This window comes from Thalassophryne amazonica, chromosome 10 (genome assembly GCF_902500255.1).
Source record: "Thalassophryne amazonica chromosome 10, fThaAma1.1, whole genome shotgun sequence".
NCBI classification, from domain to species: domain Eukaryota; kingdom Metazoa; phylum Chordata; class Actinopteri; order Batrachoidiformes; family Batrachoididae; genus Thalassophryne; species Thalassophryne amazonica.
Window position 1 is genome coordinate 84,545,042 of NC_047112.1, and position 14,731 is coordinate 84,559,772.

At 40.1% G+C, this 14,731-nt stretch overlaps 1 protein-coding gene across 1 annotated transcript in view; it reads left to right on the plus strand.

Annotated features, from left to right (window-relative positions):
• The window catches only part of ralgps2 (Ral GEF with PH domain and SH3 binding motif 2), a 286,105-nt gene that overhangs the window by 89,014 nt on the left and 182,360 nt on the right, over window positions 1-14,731 (plus strand). The gene's annotated exons all lie outside the window — the stretch shown is intronic.

The following is a 14,731-nucleotide window of genomic DNA, read 5'->3' on the forward strand; positions in this document are numbered from 1 at the left end:
GTGGAGCTCAAAGTGCATTTAAAAGAAATGCACGTGCACAAGATGAGAATGGATGTCACGCACCATTTTCTTCAGCACTTTCAATGTCAGCAAATCAACAGTGCACCTTCACCTTTTTCACATTGCACATTCCTGTTTTAATCATTCTGACACAAGTACAGTACATTATTAGTGCAGCACAGTGAATGTGCATATGCCTGTGCATTGCAGTGAGGTGCAAGTACCAGTACTTATTAGTGCAGCACAGTGATGTGCATATGCCTGTGCATTGCAAGTGAGGTGCCATATAATGAATTACCTTTTATTTTGCTGGAACTGGTCATAATTCAAACACTTGAGTCAGGAGATTTTGAAAATAAAGGATGCTTCAAAGGGATGAAGGAACAGATTGAGTCTTCCAGTAAATAAATATGAAATTGGTCACTGGATCCTTAAACTCTGGACATAATCAACTCTACATGGTGGATCCTTGATCTCTGGACATAAATAAAAATAAAATCTGTAGTTTTTGTCAAAAGCATTTCCTTTCAGACATTATTGGCATGAGTGTCTTTCCATACATCTTAGCTGAGCTCTTGCAGCTGGCTGTGCAGGACGTCAGGATGTAATTCATAACAATGCAGGGGAGGAAAAAACATTTGAGTTGATTGTAGTTTCTGTATTACAGCTTTGGAAGAGGTGCCATTTTTATTTAAAGCGGCAATTTGTTTTGAAGTTATTAATTCCGACCAGACTCTGACTTGACTCGCAGAGAGCCGCACAGTGTTTGGAACTGTGCCAGCGGAACAGAGGACGATTCTCATTTCTTGACTACAACAAGAGTCCCAGTTAGTGACGTTAATCCACACAAAAGTGACTCATGATTGACATATTTTAATGGCTTTGAGAGAGGTTAAGAAGCGGACTTGCCGCTTCTGAAGAGCAGCAACTCAAACCACGAGCCAGCAGATCGAAGCACTGCTCATTGGTTCACGCCTTCAAAGTGGAGTCACGCTGCAGAAGCAGTTGATTAGACCCACTGCAGGGTCTGTAATCAGTGTAGAGAAATGATCATTTTCCTGACAAATGCCCTCAAAAACATGGCCACTATGAGGACCGATAAGGGAATCGTTAAGCAAAAAGGCTATCGGTGGCGGTGGATCGACTCATTTCTAACAATACCCGAAAAGAACCGGTTCTCGATACGCAACACTGGTCACATCTGCCATTTCTGTCTAAGGTTTTACAAAAGGTTGTCTTTATACCGTTAGTCATTTTTAGAAGACAGTCACATCTTTGAAAAATTCCAATCCACTTTTAGATCGCGGCACAACACTGAGTCTGCACTTTTAAAAGTTCATAATGACATCACTTTATCGGTGGATGCAGGGAATCCTGCTGTGCTGGTTCTGTTGGACCTCACAGCAGCTTTTGATACTGTGGATCACACAGTACTTGTTTCCTGGTAGTTTAGATCATATTTGGCTGAAAGGAGTTTTTCTGTTATGATTGGTGACCTCTCCTCATCAGCTGCTCCCTTGTGTTGTGGAGTGCCACAGGGTTCTATTCTTGGGCCTATTCTAGTTTCTTTGTATATTCTGCAATTGGGGTCAATTATAGCTCAGCACAACCTGTCCCTTCATTGCTATGTGGATGATCTGCAAATCTGTCTGGCTATGAGGACTAATGGGAACAATGCTTTAGCATCATCATTTAATTGTATTTGCAATGTAAAGCAGCGGCTGTCCCAAAACTTTCTCTACATGAATGATGGAAAAACTGAGATCATTGTGTTGGAGTGTTCTTGTATACCGAATGCGGTAACACCAAACTTTGGTGCTCTGGCTAATTATGTAAAACCAGCTGTCAAGAATTTGGGAGTGATGTTTGACAGCTGTTTGAGGTTTGATCAGCAGATAAACTCTGTTGTCAAAGCAAGTGTTTTGGTTTTTTCCAGCTTCATCTTCTGGCTAAAATAAAGCACTTCCTCAGTTGACGTGATCTTGAGACGGCCATTCATGCGTTCATCAGCTCGAGACGTGATTATTGTAATGCACTTTGTACTGGCATTATTCAGTCTTCTCATGCACGTCTCAGATTGGTGCAGAATGCTGCTGCTTGTCTTTTAACAAACACTTTTAGATGTGAGCATATTACGTCTGTCCTGTACTCTTCCACTGGCGTCCAGTTCATTTAGAATGATTTTAAGATTTTGTTTGTTTTTAAAGCTATTTATGGCCTTGCACCTCCTTACTTGTCTGAAATTTTAATTTTGCGCACTTACTGTAGATCATTATGGGCATTTGGCCAGCTTTACTTAGATGTTCCGAGGTCAAGATATAAATTCTGGGGTGATCGCGCTTTTCGGTAGCTGGCCCCAAACTGTGGAACAGCTACCTCTCAACTTGCGCACTATTTCTAACCTAGCACTTTTAAAATCTAAGTTAAAGACTTATTTATTTAAACTGGCTAACACCTAGTGGGAAGGTGACATGTGCTGCTTTAAATTTCTTGTATGTGTGTTTTATTTTTGTGAATCTGTGTTTTACTGTTAAGCACCTAAACACCATCTGGTGCTGTAAAGCGCTTAATAATAAATGTTGGTTGATTGATTACCATTAAAATGTAAATTTAGTTTTTCTGTTCTCCCCTCCATTGGATGCTGTAGACTTTCTATACATGTTTGGTATGGTAAATCACACCCTTCAGAGTTGACAGTGTTTATGCCAGAGGGATGGAGGGTCATGGCTCCCTTCCAGCTTTAAAGTACAAACAGACAGCAGCAAACATTTCTTTCCTGATGCATTCAGGAACAATAATCTGAGCAGTAATATGAGCAATAATCATTTGCACAGCTATTTCTGGGCACTGAATATGAAGCGATTGTGTATAAAAGTGGCCGTAATTCCTAAATCTTTAATGCAGTATTTTTGTTACATCCATAGAATTAAAGCTGAAAGCCTGCACAACCATCACATCTTAATTGTTTAATTTCAACTGTGTTGTGGTGATGTACAAAGGCAAAATTTAAAAAACTGTCTCGTAAGTACTTGACAAGGCTATAGAGTACATTACAATATGTCAAGGACTGGTTCATCAAATCATGGGGCCGTAGTATCTTAAGAATTAATTTGATTACTGACATTACACACATTCAGTAGTGATAGTTGACAGGAACCCTTATGGCTTGTGGACACTGAAATGTGACCACTTGTGGGTTTTCGCAGTTAAGTGGTGCAAACAAAAGTGGACTACAGTACTGTGGTCACTTGACATAAAATAGGTGGAACAGAAGTGGGAAAACCTGCCTTCAGTGACTAAAAGTCACACCATGTATTGCTTCTACCTGTGTACCTAAAACACTTTATTTCGTGGATATCCACACTAGCTTTGATAGCATTTTCTTGTTGTTATTGTTAGCATTGTGTTACTCTCATGGTGTAAAAAATAATTGAATAAGTCCAGAGAAAAGTTGAGACTCTTCCACGACAGCTTCTCAGCAGTGCTGTAGCCAGTCAAAAAAATTGAAACCAATCACAACTGGAGAAGGGTGTCGGAAGTATAAACTACAAGTTCTGTTTGGTGACTTTGCACAACATTGCAGAAAGGATATAAACCCTGCAGCCAGCAAATTCTTTAATTCATACTAATGAATCAGTGTGCGGTGAGCTGTGGAACATCTTTTGAAACACAAGTCTCACCTGAGTCAGTGTTTGGGACAGACTGTGTGTGTGTGTGTGTACGAGTCAGGGTTGACAAGGAGATGAAAGCTTTTTTTTTTTTCTGGTGGGAGAGAAGGAGCAGAGGGACTCAACAGGATCTTGGCAGTAACAGAGAAAAATGGACCCATACTCGCATTGTGGTAGTCTCCGAAAACTCTCCGAGATTAATCTAAAGTCAGCTGGAGTTTCCATAGCTGTCAGCTTCCTTGCCCTCACTGCAGACATGATGGAGAAGCAGATGTGTTCATGTGGTTGTGTATGTCTGCTGTTTCACTTTGTTCACTACCTCAACAGGAAAATATTAAATAACTTCTTGAATCCTTGAATTTTGCAATAGTGTTTTTACTGACGTGCAATCCATTTTAGCCCTTATACACCCTTTAAATGCCACACCACAACACTGAAAAATGGATGAATTAAATATGACATCAAAAGGCACAATACAACAGAATAACTTTGAATTTGCAAATTCTTTCCCTCCCCCGAATGGAGGGGATTGATATGAATGTGATGAACCTTTTCTTTCCTGGATGTATTATGTTGCAATCCATCTTGATACATAGAAGGGGGGGGGGGGGATGAGAGAGCTTGACACATCCAAAATGTATAACATACTGCTTGTATTAGCTGACCAGCGTGTTAGCCAGCACTAGTCCGCTGTGTGGTTCAAATACTATGAAAATTATTTAAATGTCCTTTCCCACTAGTCGCTGATAGAGTGCCTAATATTAGCTAACCTTAGACTGGTTTGTGTTTATTTGTTGGAAAAGTTGGGCAACTTGGCAATCTGTCTTCAAATCCTTCTGTGCTTGCAGCAGTCTCCATCTTTCACACGCCTCTCCAGTGTTCACCTGCAAGCTGCCGTCTCATCGGGCCTCATAACGTCCTTCATCAGATCACAAAGTTCAGAGAGTCCGTTGTGTGTCTAAAAAAAGTACCAGGATGCACAAGCTGTGTTGTTTCAGTGTTCTAAAGAGCAAATTCTTGGTGATCTCTGCAGTTTATAGACGTATATATTAAAGTTTACCGGCATTTCCTAAAATCATGGCATCGTATTTTGTGCACAAGGACATCAATTCCGTGAACCTCCTTGCTGAGAGAGAGCGAGATGGAGCAAGTGAGACAGTGAGAGAGGAACAGACGGGGAGAGAGCGCGCTGGCTTTTCTCTATAAAGCTTATATGCTTTTATTCTTTTCTTTTCAAGAGCTGCCTTTCCTTTCTCCAATTTGAATGAAATCCATTGTATGAACTGAAATCACATAAACCAGGTTTTTCTGATTATAGGATTACTGAAGTGCATGTAAATACCAGAGATCAGATTATTACAGTTATTGGATAACTAACAGTTATCTGATTATTATGGTCATGTAAATTTGCTCTTGTGACATCATGGCACAGACAATAAACTGTAACTTAAAACTGATGATGCTTTTCTGGAAGAAGAGCTAAATGTTTTCAAGGAAATCAATCCAGTTGACCTGACTCAACCTACTTGGATAACATGACTTGGATGGCTGAGAATCTCCACAGACTTGTCAAAAGTACTGTTATTGGAGGGATGGAAGCTAAGCTAGGAGAGAAGCACCATAGGTTGGGTTATAGATGTTTGACTGTCCACAATCACTTGCCAAAGATGTTTAATTAAAGAAAAAAAAAAATCTGTTTTATGAATTAAAACAATTTATCAGCTTTGAAGTCGCTGGATTCAAATCATAATGGATACCCTTTCTTACTCCTGATGTGTGAGGGAAAGGATAGTATTTCCAGAGAATTATGATGCGGGTTTTAAAACAGCCAAGGAAATAATTTAGTGGCTTGGTTGGTTAGGATGTTTCAGCTCTCAGGAAATTGGAGTTATCAGATTGAATTTTTAAAACCACTACCAATTGGGACAGGCTCTAAGATGTCTGGAGCACTTTTACTGTGGAATGTCTCTGAACATACGGAAGGTCTGATGTAAGTCATTGAGTTGATGGGGGTGTAGAGCTTTAACGCTCCAGGTAGTCAGGTTCCCCCCTACCCAGTAGGGTTTAAAAATGTAAAAAAAACAAAACAAAAACAATTAATAATTTTTTGACAAATGGTGGAATTTGATGTGTAAGTCAGTGCCATGGACACTAACACACCCCGATACGATCACAGATGCTGGCTTTTGAACTTGCGCTGGTAACAATCTGGATGGTCTTTTTCCTCTTTTGTCCAGAGGACTAACATCCATGATTTCCAAAAACAGTTTGAAATGTGGACTCATCAGACCACAGCACACTTTTCCACTTTGGCGTCTGTCCGTTTCAATGAGCTCGGGGCCCAGAAAAGGCAGCTGTGTTTCTGGATGTTGTTGATCTATGGCTTTCGCTTTGCATGGTAGAGTTTTAACTTGCACTTGTAGATCTAGCGACGAGCTGTGTTAACTGACAATGACTACGTTTACATGCAGCCAATAACCCTTTCATAACCGGAATATTAGCAATAACCCGGTTTGCACACGGCCATGTAAACACCTTCAAAACCCGAATATGCTCATATTCCGGTTTGTAAAAACCCGAATATGACCGCTGGGTTACTCCTTTGTAACCCGAATATCAGGTCATATAAACACTCATCGGGATATCCCCATAGAAAGGAACATTATTTTGTGTTCTGCGCATTGTCCCATCCGCAAGGATCTTGATCTTTTGGAGACAGCAACTACTTGTATGTGGCGGCGGCGCAACCCACCGGACACCACAGAAGCAGAGGTAAACAAGTATGGCAAAATGCAGACGCAGGCAGCACAGCACCACACTTTTGGAGCGAGGATGAACAGAGTATCGTTATATTAGTACGGAAGACATGAATATAATGTCTTTTATTGACGGGTAGAAAGAGGAAGAAAGAAACGGAAAATGACGCCATATTTGCATCATGACATTCTCCGTGGTCTTCTGGACGATGTCCATTGCGTCGCTGTTTAGATGGGGATATTCCAAATGATACCAGTGACCATGTATACAGGAGTAACTCTGTCTGCTTAAGCATGTAAACAGGTTATTCCTAATTCAGAAACCGGAATATTGACCTTAACCTGAATATTAACGGCAAGTAGACATAGTCAATGATTTTCTGAAGTGTTCCTGAGCCCACGCGGTAAGATCCTTTACACAATTATGTCAGTTTTTAATGCAGTGTCGCCTGAGGGATCAACGGTCACGGGCATTCAATGTTGGTTTTCAGTCTTGCCGCTTACATGTAGAAAGTTCTCCAGATTCTCTGAATCTTCTGATTATATTAGGACTGTAGATGATGGAATCCCTAAATTCCTTCCAGTTGAACTAGAGAAACATTGTTCTTAAACTGTTTAACTATTTTTTCACACAGTTGTTCACAAAGTGGTGATCCTTGCGCCATCTTTGCTTGTGAACAGCTGAGCCTTTTGGGGATGCTCCTTTTATACCCAATCATGACACTCGCCTGTTTCCAGTTAACCTGTTCACCTGTGGAATGTTCCAAACAGGTGTTCTTTGAGCATTCATCAACTTCCAGTCTTTTGTTGCCCGTCCCAGCTTTTTTTGAAATGTGTTGGCAGGCGTCCATGTCAAAATGAGCAAATTATTTGCACAAAAACAAGAAAGCAGTTTGAACATTAAATATCTTGTCTTTGTGGTGTAGTCAGTTGAATATAGGTTGAAGAGGATTTGCAATCATTGTATTCTGTTTTTATTTACATTTCACACAATGTCCCAACTGAGGGAAATGTCATTGAGGTGATTCACATGTAGAAATACCATGGTGTGTTGCTTGATATCTCCTTCACCTTCAAGCCACAAATAGACAATCTTGGTGAAGGCATTCAAATTGAGCTTTTTCTTTTGAAATAAATGTTGTTTTTCTTTTGATGTGAAAAAGTGGCTTATCAAAGCAACATTTTTATCTTCTTTTAGACTACAGAGATTTGCTGTATATGAATGCCTCAGCCTCAGTGTCTTCAAAAGATTGATGTTATCAATCATGCGTCTCTGATGTTAGTTCAAGGCTTTACAGTTTGTAACAATCATTGTGAACTGATTCTCGAGTGGGATAGCCTTTGTTGTTCACCAGAGAGGTTCGGACATTGGTATATTTTTGTTTATAAGGCCATGCTTGGGCTGCTAGCCTTATTACATCTGTAATTTGATCATACGGAGACATGCTGATTCTTACGCTTTGTGTCAAATGATCAATTGTAGTTCTCTGTTCCATTTGCCTACACAAAGCTGGCACAAAAGGGCTTTTGTTTACTCTGTCTACATTGAGGATTTGCAGAAAGATTGGAAATGACTGAACTTATTTTATTTGAGCATTTTAATTCCAGACTGAAAGCACTTGAGATCACTTCCTTAAATTGTAACTTTTTTTTAATTGTATGAATTTAATTCAAATTGTTGTGTAATTTTTGCTGCCTCTTGGCCAGGAGCCCATGACTCCCTTGCAAAAGAGGTTTTGAAATCTCACTGGGACTTTCCTGCTTAAATAAAGGTTAAAAAAAATAAATAACTAAAGCGAGATGTGAAGCAGTATCTTATTTTTTAATGTAATGTCTAAGCTCTGGAATTACATGGTCTGATTGGGGTTCTAGCTTTAAAAATCAGGCCAGTTGGATGAGGGAAGCCAAAAATATGAAAAATTATTACAAGCTGTTGTGGTTAGTAATCTTACAAACGTAGTCTGTGATATACATTTTGGATAAAGGCAAAGAAAAAGGTGAAAATGGAGCAAAGGTAAATACAAAATACAACACCGCTAAGCAGTACACTAAACTGGGGGACATTGGGTGAGAAAATAATCATGAAAAACCCTTCGAAATGCACCCCTGGCCATCAAAAACCCAATTTTTCACCCTGCTGAGAAAGGGTCTACTTTTACCAAAAAGATCCCCTCATTTCACATCCTGGCAACAGGCCAGAGACTTTAATTGGTATTTAATAAAGTAAAAGCTGTCCCCTTAAAATATGTTATCCAGAAGTATTTACATAATGTGTAGGTTTAAAGTCTTTCTATATATTGATGAAAAGAGCAACAACGGTTAGTGAGTGAAATATAATCTTGTTCAAGCACGTGAACAATTTGCTGTTTTAACTCTCTCCACCTGTTTTTTTTTTCCTTAAATCCTCGGATGCGATTGCGAAAGGGTTCTATAAAAAGGTAGATGGTGAACAACTCATGATTTGGCTGTGAAAAAAAAGTTGTCAGAATTTCTTATTTTGCTTTAATCCTTGTGACATTCACCCACATGAGTAAAGGCTCCTGGAAAAGAAATTTTTGGTTACATGCACTGCACAATAGTGGAGGTTGGTGCTGCAGCAGGGGTATTGACCCTGCCAGACTCTGGTATGATCTATTATGTTTTGAGCTGTTTCTGGCTGTCTCTGGTGCTAGATTTAGTTCCATCCTCCCCAAGAACAGAACATGCCATCTGTACTTGAGGGGTACAAATTTGTTCCAAGATCTCAGGACAATTTGAATCCAGATCAACCATCGACTGAACTTTTCCTTTGTTTTGTCAAACTCAGGAAACTCTTTCCTTTAGTTAACCCTCTTGCAGGCAAATATTTTCAGTCCCACTTATTTTTATTCAGGCTTGACTTTTTAAATCAACATTATTTCCCATTGTTGGTTAGTGGTCCTCTAATATACTGTAGTTTGAGATGCAGTACTTTAACATATGGGTTACATTATACAATTATACACCTGTAAACATTTGTGCATGAAAGGATAATTGCACAAGATGTGAGTGTGTGAGAGAGAGAGAGGAGAGAGAGAGAATGCTATAGAGATCTACAGTATTGACCTTATCGACACCAAATTTGGTGTGGTGATAGCTTGGGTTACTGGCCCCCTTATTGGGTATGTTTAACATTGTTTTAGTGCACATTTAGCAGAATATTTCACATTTGTTCTTTTGTACTTCTTAATTTCCTGTGCTGCCATGCTGTGTCTATAAATGGCTCAACTACCACACCCATGTATGGGCAAAGACGTGGAGCATGGGGCAAGACCGTCACCTGGCCAGGATTAGGGTGAAAACCGCCCCATTTCGGTTTGTTAAGAAACAATGTTGGTTCAGGGGTTACTGTTGTTTATTAAAGCATATTTTTGTGGACTGAGCAGCGTGTTTTGTTTTTGATGGGTGGCTTTGGTAAGATTATTGCCTGAGTAACCGTGGACCTTTAGGGTTGGGTGGAGAGGAGCTAACATCAGCTAGCTATAATACTTGCTAACCTGTTCATGTTACTAACATAAATGACAAGAAAGTTTCACTATGTGGAAATACTGGAGCACGTAGGGCTGTGAATCTCGTCACTGCACGATTGATTACGATACATCTTGCGATACATGACACGATGCGATATGCTTCACCCCTTTCCCGATTCTATGCGATTTTAATTGTATTTGATGGCTATTCATCACAATGCCATACAATGCGATTGGTACAATATGATGCGATTCAACACAATTGCACATAAATTATACCAACATTTATGTAATTCGAACATAAGAAGCTTCAATTCAGTATACTATGGTATTTTCTTCTTCGTCTGATTCCACTAGAAGCAGAGGATTTGTTTTCTCTCCTATAAGCAGCAAAATGACCAGATTCAACGTTAATGAAAACGAATCTCTGGTCTTGCCTCATATTGGAACCTGTTTTTAATCACACTGTCAAAAGTTAAACCTTACAGTAAACAGTAATGCTGCATTTACACATAACGGCAAGTTCACGACATGCCATGAATTATACATTCTGGCCGCTGATCATGAATGTGAGGATTTGAGGCAGAGGCGTCAGGTAGAGTTCCTCAGGAAACTGCTGCAACTGTTACCACGTGTTACGATTAATGGCATTGTTGCTTGGAGAATATCAGTAACCATTACGCACGGTCAAGAATAATGTTTCGCGTTGCGCGTAACAGCGCATCGTTAAGTTCTGTCACGTTGAATGAGGCGAATTGTCTCCACACACACTCACCCATATTCATCCAACTGTCAGCTGCGGAACAATTCAGATCACTCTAGTTTTTCCTCAACAGCCACAGCAGAAGAACCTTGTGACTGCTAGCTTGTTGGGTTCTGTGCCATGGAGTGGCGCAGTGGAGGAGATGGAGAGAGCCAAATGTGTGGCTCCACGCGGCTCTGTCTCGCTCGTTTTCCCAGACATTAGCAGCAGCAGCAGGTGGAACACCTGCAGGAGCGCGCTGAGAAGCATTGGAACAAGACTTTTAGCCGACTTGGCGTCACTGTCCTCCTCAGCATCCTGCAGCAATCAAACTGAATGTGGTGCAGCAGGGTTTAATTGTGCGCATGTCAGAAAGAACGCTGTCACGCTCTATTAAGGATCACTACTCATTAAGACGGCTCAATATGCTCAGTTGCGACCTCCATGACATGAGGCGAACATGAGGGTGTGCGTGACATTTTGTGGAAGATTTTTTGACAGTCACAAACATGCTCCAAGAAAATCACGAATATCATGTACCAACACGTGCTATTAAGAAACCTATTCAGATGCGTTAAGTCACATTAAGAATGTCAGGAATGTGCCAAGAATGACGCAAATATGACATTCATAACGTGTCTTGCCTATGTGTAAACGCACCTTTAGACAGCATCACTCTCAGTGAGTGACTTAGTGTGCAATGTCCATATTCCTGTCTGCCAGACAGACACTAATATGAACTCTTCGGGAGGTAGGCTAATAAAATAGTGAGAAGCAGAAAGCATTAAGATATTTAATATGAATAATACAAATATTAATAACCTTTCACAATTAGGACTTTTACAATTGCTTGTGCAAAGAAAGATGCAAGCTGTTATTTGGCAGTCGTAGCTGCTGTAAACAAACCACTCTCACCGAGTCATGTTCAATGTCCATAAGACAAACAAAAGTAATTTTGAAATGCTTTTCTCACCAGTTCTGCTGGAGCTCAGTTTATAATCTGTCTCAGAGGAATCAGATTTGGGGAGACCAACTGCAGTGGTATCGATACTGTGCTTTCTCTTCAAGTGAGTCCCTAAGATTGTCATACTGCCAGTGTAAGGTTTAGCAGCATGGCATTCTTTACAAATGACCTGCGTCTCGTCAAAAAACAAAATTGTCTTCTTTGTGTTAGTATAAAAAACCAGCGCAAACCACAAACCTCGAAAACATGAATGAGACACAAGGTGTGCATCAGTTATTGAGGAACCAGGACACACTGATATGAAATGGGCTGCTGGAACAAGATGAACATGGACAAGGACTGACAACATGGAGCTGATGGAATGCTACTATGACAGCAGACCCAATAGGAGAGGTTACATGCAGCGCATGGGGGAACTATGGATGAACAGAAGACCTACCTCCACTCTGACCAAGAAGCACCTGGTAGCTTGATGTTCTAACATCAATAGGAGATTCAGAAGCTACAGCAGAATAAGACTGAATGCAAGGAGCAGACCCTGGTTGGAGAGTAGTGTTAAGCATGCGGATGATACCTATGACACATGACTCTACTGAACTGAAGATTGTGGCCAGACTAAAGCAGATGGCAACACAACCAAGAGTATGAATCATATGATTCACTGATTGTCCCGTCAGAACACTGATCTACTCATCATCCCGACTCCCGGCGTTACAGAAACCATGAGCTCACATATGCCGCTGTCACAGTAATCCTTGACACACCTGGGTAAAAGATCAAGTGGAGGGGTGAGTGGTACTGGGCAGGTCCTGGATGGATAAGAATTACAATAAGCTGTCCATAACTGAGGCCCTGGAAACTGCCGAACAAAGGCTCACAACTCAGCTACTCGGCTGTAGAGAGAAGCAGAGCCAAGAAAATAAATGGCCTGTTCTCCCTTCACCATCCATGTGTACTCCAGCTAAAAGGGGAAACCAGTAACAAAAAACAGACCCAAGACTCAGGATTTGACCTCAAATTTCAGAAGTTCCACACCATGTCAGGCAAGAGGGCTCCCTTCCGCCACCCCCTACTTGGTCGCTCGTCACTTCCTCACATCTGGTGTCACCGCTTGCTAAATTTCCGAGAAAAATCCCCTGCCAAGTACAACCTCACTTCCATGAAGTTGGATATTGTGTGAAATGTAAATAAAAACAGAATACAATGATTTGCAAATCCTCTTCAACCTATATTCAATTGAATACACACAAAGACAAGATATTTAATGTTCAAACGGATAAACTTTATTGTTTTTTGTGGCAAAGATTTGCTCATTTTGAGCTGAAAAAGAGCTGAATCAAAAATATATTTAAACTGAAAAATATATATTACACTTATTTTTATTTTAATAATACTTTTTAAATGATTATAAAATTCAAGAACAAACATTAAATTTTCAGTTCAAAAATTTATTTTTTCAATCTTTTTTTATTTTCAAATTACAAAACTTTTGGCCTGGATTTAGCTCCATATGTGAGGCGGGGTACACCCTTGACAGGATGCCAGTCTGTCCCAGGGTCACATAGAGATGAACAAACACGTTAACACCCATACGCAGACCTACGGACAATTTAAAGTTTCCAATCCACCTAACCTGCATGTCTTTAAATGTGGGAGGAAGCCGGAGCACCCGGAGGGAACCCACGCAAACACGGAGAGAACATGCAAACTCCACACAGAAAGGTCACAGGTTGGAATCGATCCCATGAAAATTAGGTAAGGTATGTCTTCTATCAATCAATCAATCAATTTTTTTTTTATATAGCGCCAAATCACAACAAACAGTTGCCCCAAGGCGCTTTATATTGTAAGGCAAGGCCATACAATAATGATGTAAAACCCCAACGGTCAAAACGACCCCCTGTGAGCAAGCACTTGGCTACAGTGGGAAGGAAAAACTCCCTTTTAACAGGAAGAAACCTCCAGCAGAACCAGGCTCAGGGAGGGGCAGTCTTCTGCTGGGACTGGTTGGGGCTGAGGGAGAGAACCAGGAAAAAGACATGCTGTGGAGGGGAGCAGAGATCGATCACTAATGATTAAATGCAGAGTGGTGCATACAGAGCAAAAGAGAAAGAAACAGTGCATCATGGGAACCCCCCAGCAGTCTACGTCTATAGCAGCATAACTAAGGGATGGTTCAGGGTCACCTGATCCAGCCCTAACTATAAGCTTTAGCAAAAAGGAAAGTTTTAAGCCTAATCTTAAAAGTAGAGTGGGTGTCTGTCTCCCTGATCTGAATTGGGAGCTGGTTCCACAGGAACCAGCTCCCATATATTTTTCTATAATAAATTCCAGTTCTAAGGTAGAATTCTACTAGTGTATACTAGGTATATCTTTAAAAAAAAGAAGAAAAAAGAGTAGAATAGAGTAGGGTAGAGCCACTTAGGTGCCTGGTCTTGAGAACCAGGGATGGTAGGTTGAAAAGTTTTTTTTTTATCCCATAGGAACTCTCCCTACCCACCTAAGCGGCTCAAGAAAATGGACAGCATGTGTATGTAACTGATATTTACACAATCAGGGTAATAAACAACATATACAACAAATATAGTTACCTCATAATATTATAGGAATTAGCTTCTAAAATCTAAATATTCATACAGGACAAGATTGTAGTATATGTGTACCTAGTCTGTAGACTTGTAGTAAAATTACATTAAATTATAGCTAGTTGGCTAAGCTATAAATGATTATTTTATTATAGAAACAGAAGCTATGATCTAATATGTTTTAGGTATCTAACATGAAACCTGTTAAATTACTATAGGAAGACAAAATACATACTATATACTATCTAATGGAAACCCCAAACTTAGATACTATCTGTTGATATCTATTAAAGAACCCATTAACTGAAGAATCATTAAAAATCTACACCATGTAAAATAAAAATGTAACTCTCAAAAGTAAGCTAACTATAGCTAGATTAGCTGCAGTTAAATTAGCCAACTGTACCCTGCTAGCCAACAAGGCCAAACAAAGCTGACAACTAGCGTATAAAGTATAATAGCATGGTATAACCAGTGGTGGGCACAGATAACCAAAAATTAACTTCGATAACTGATAATCAGATAACT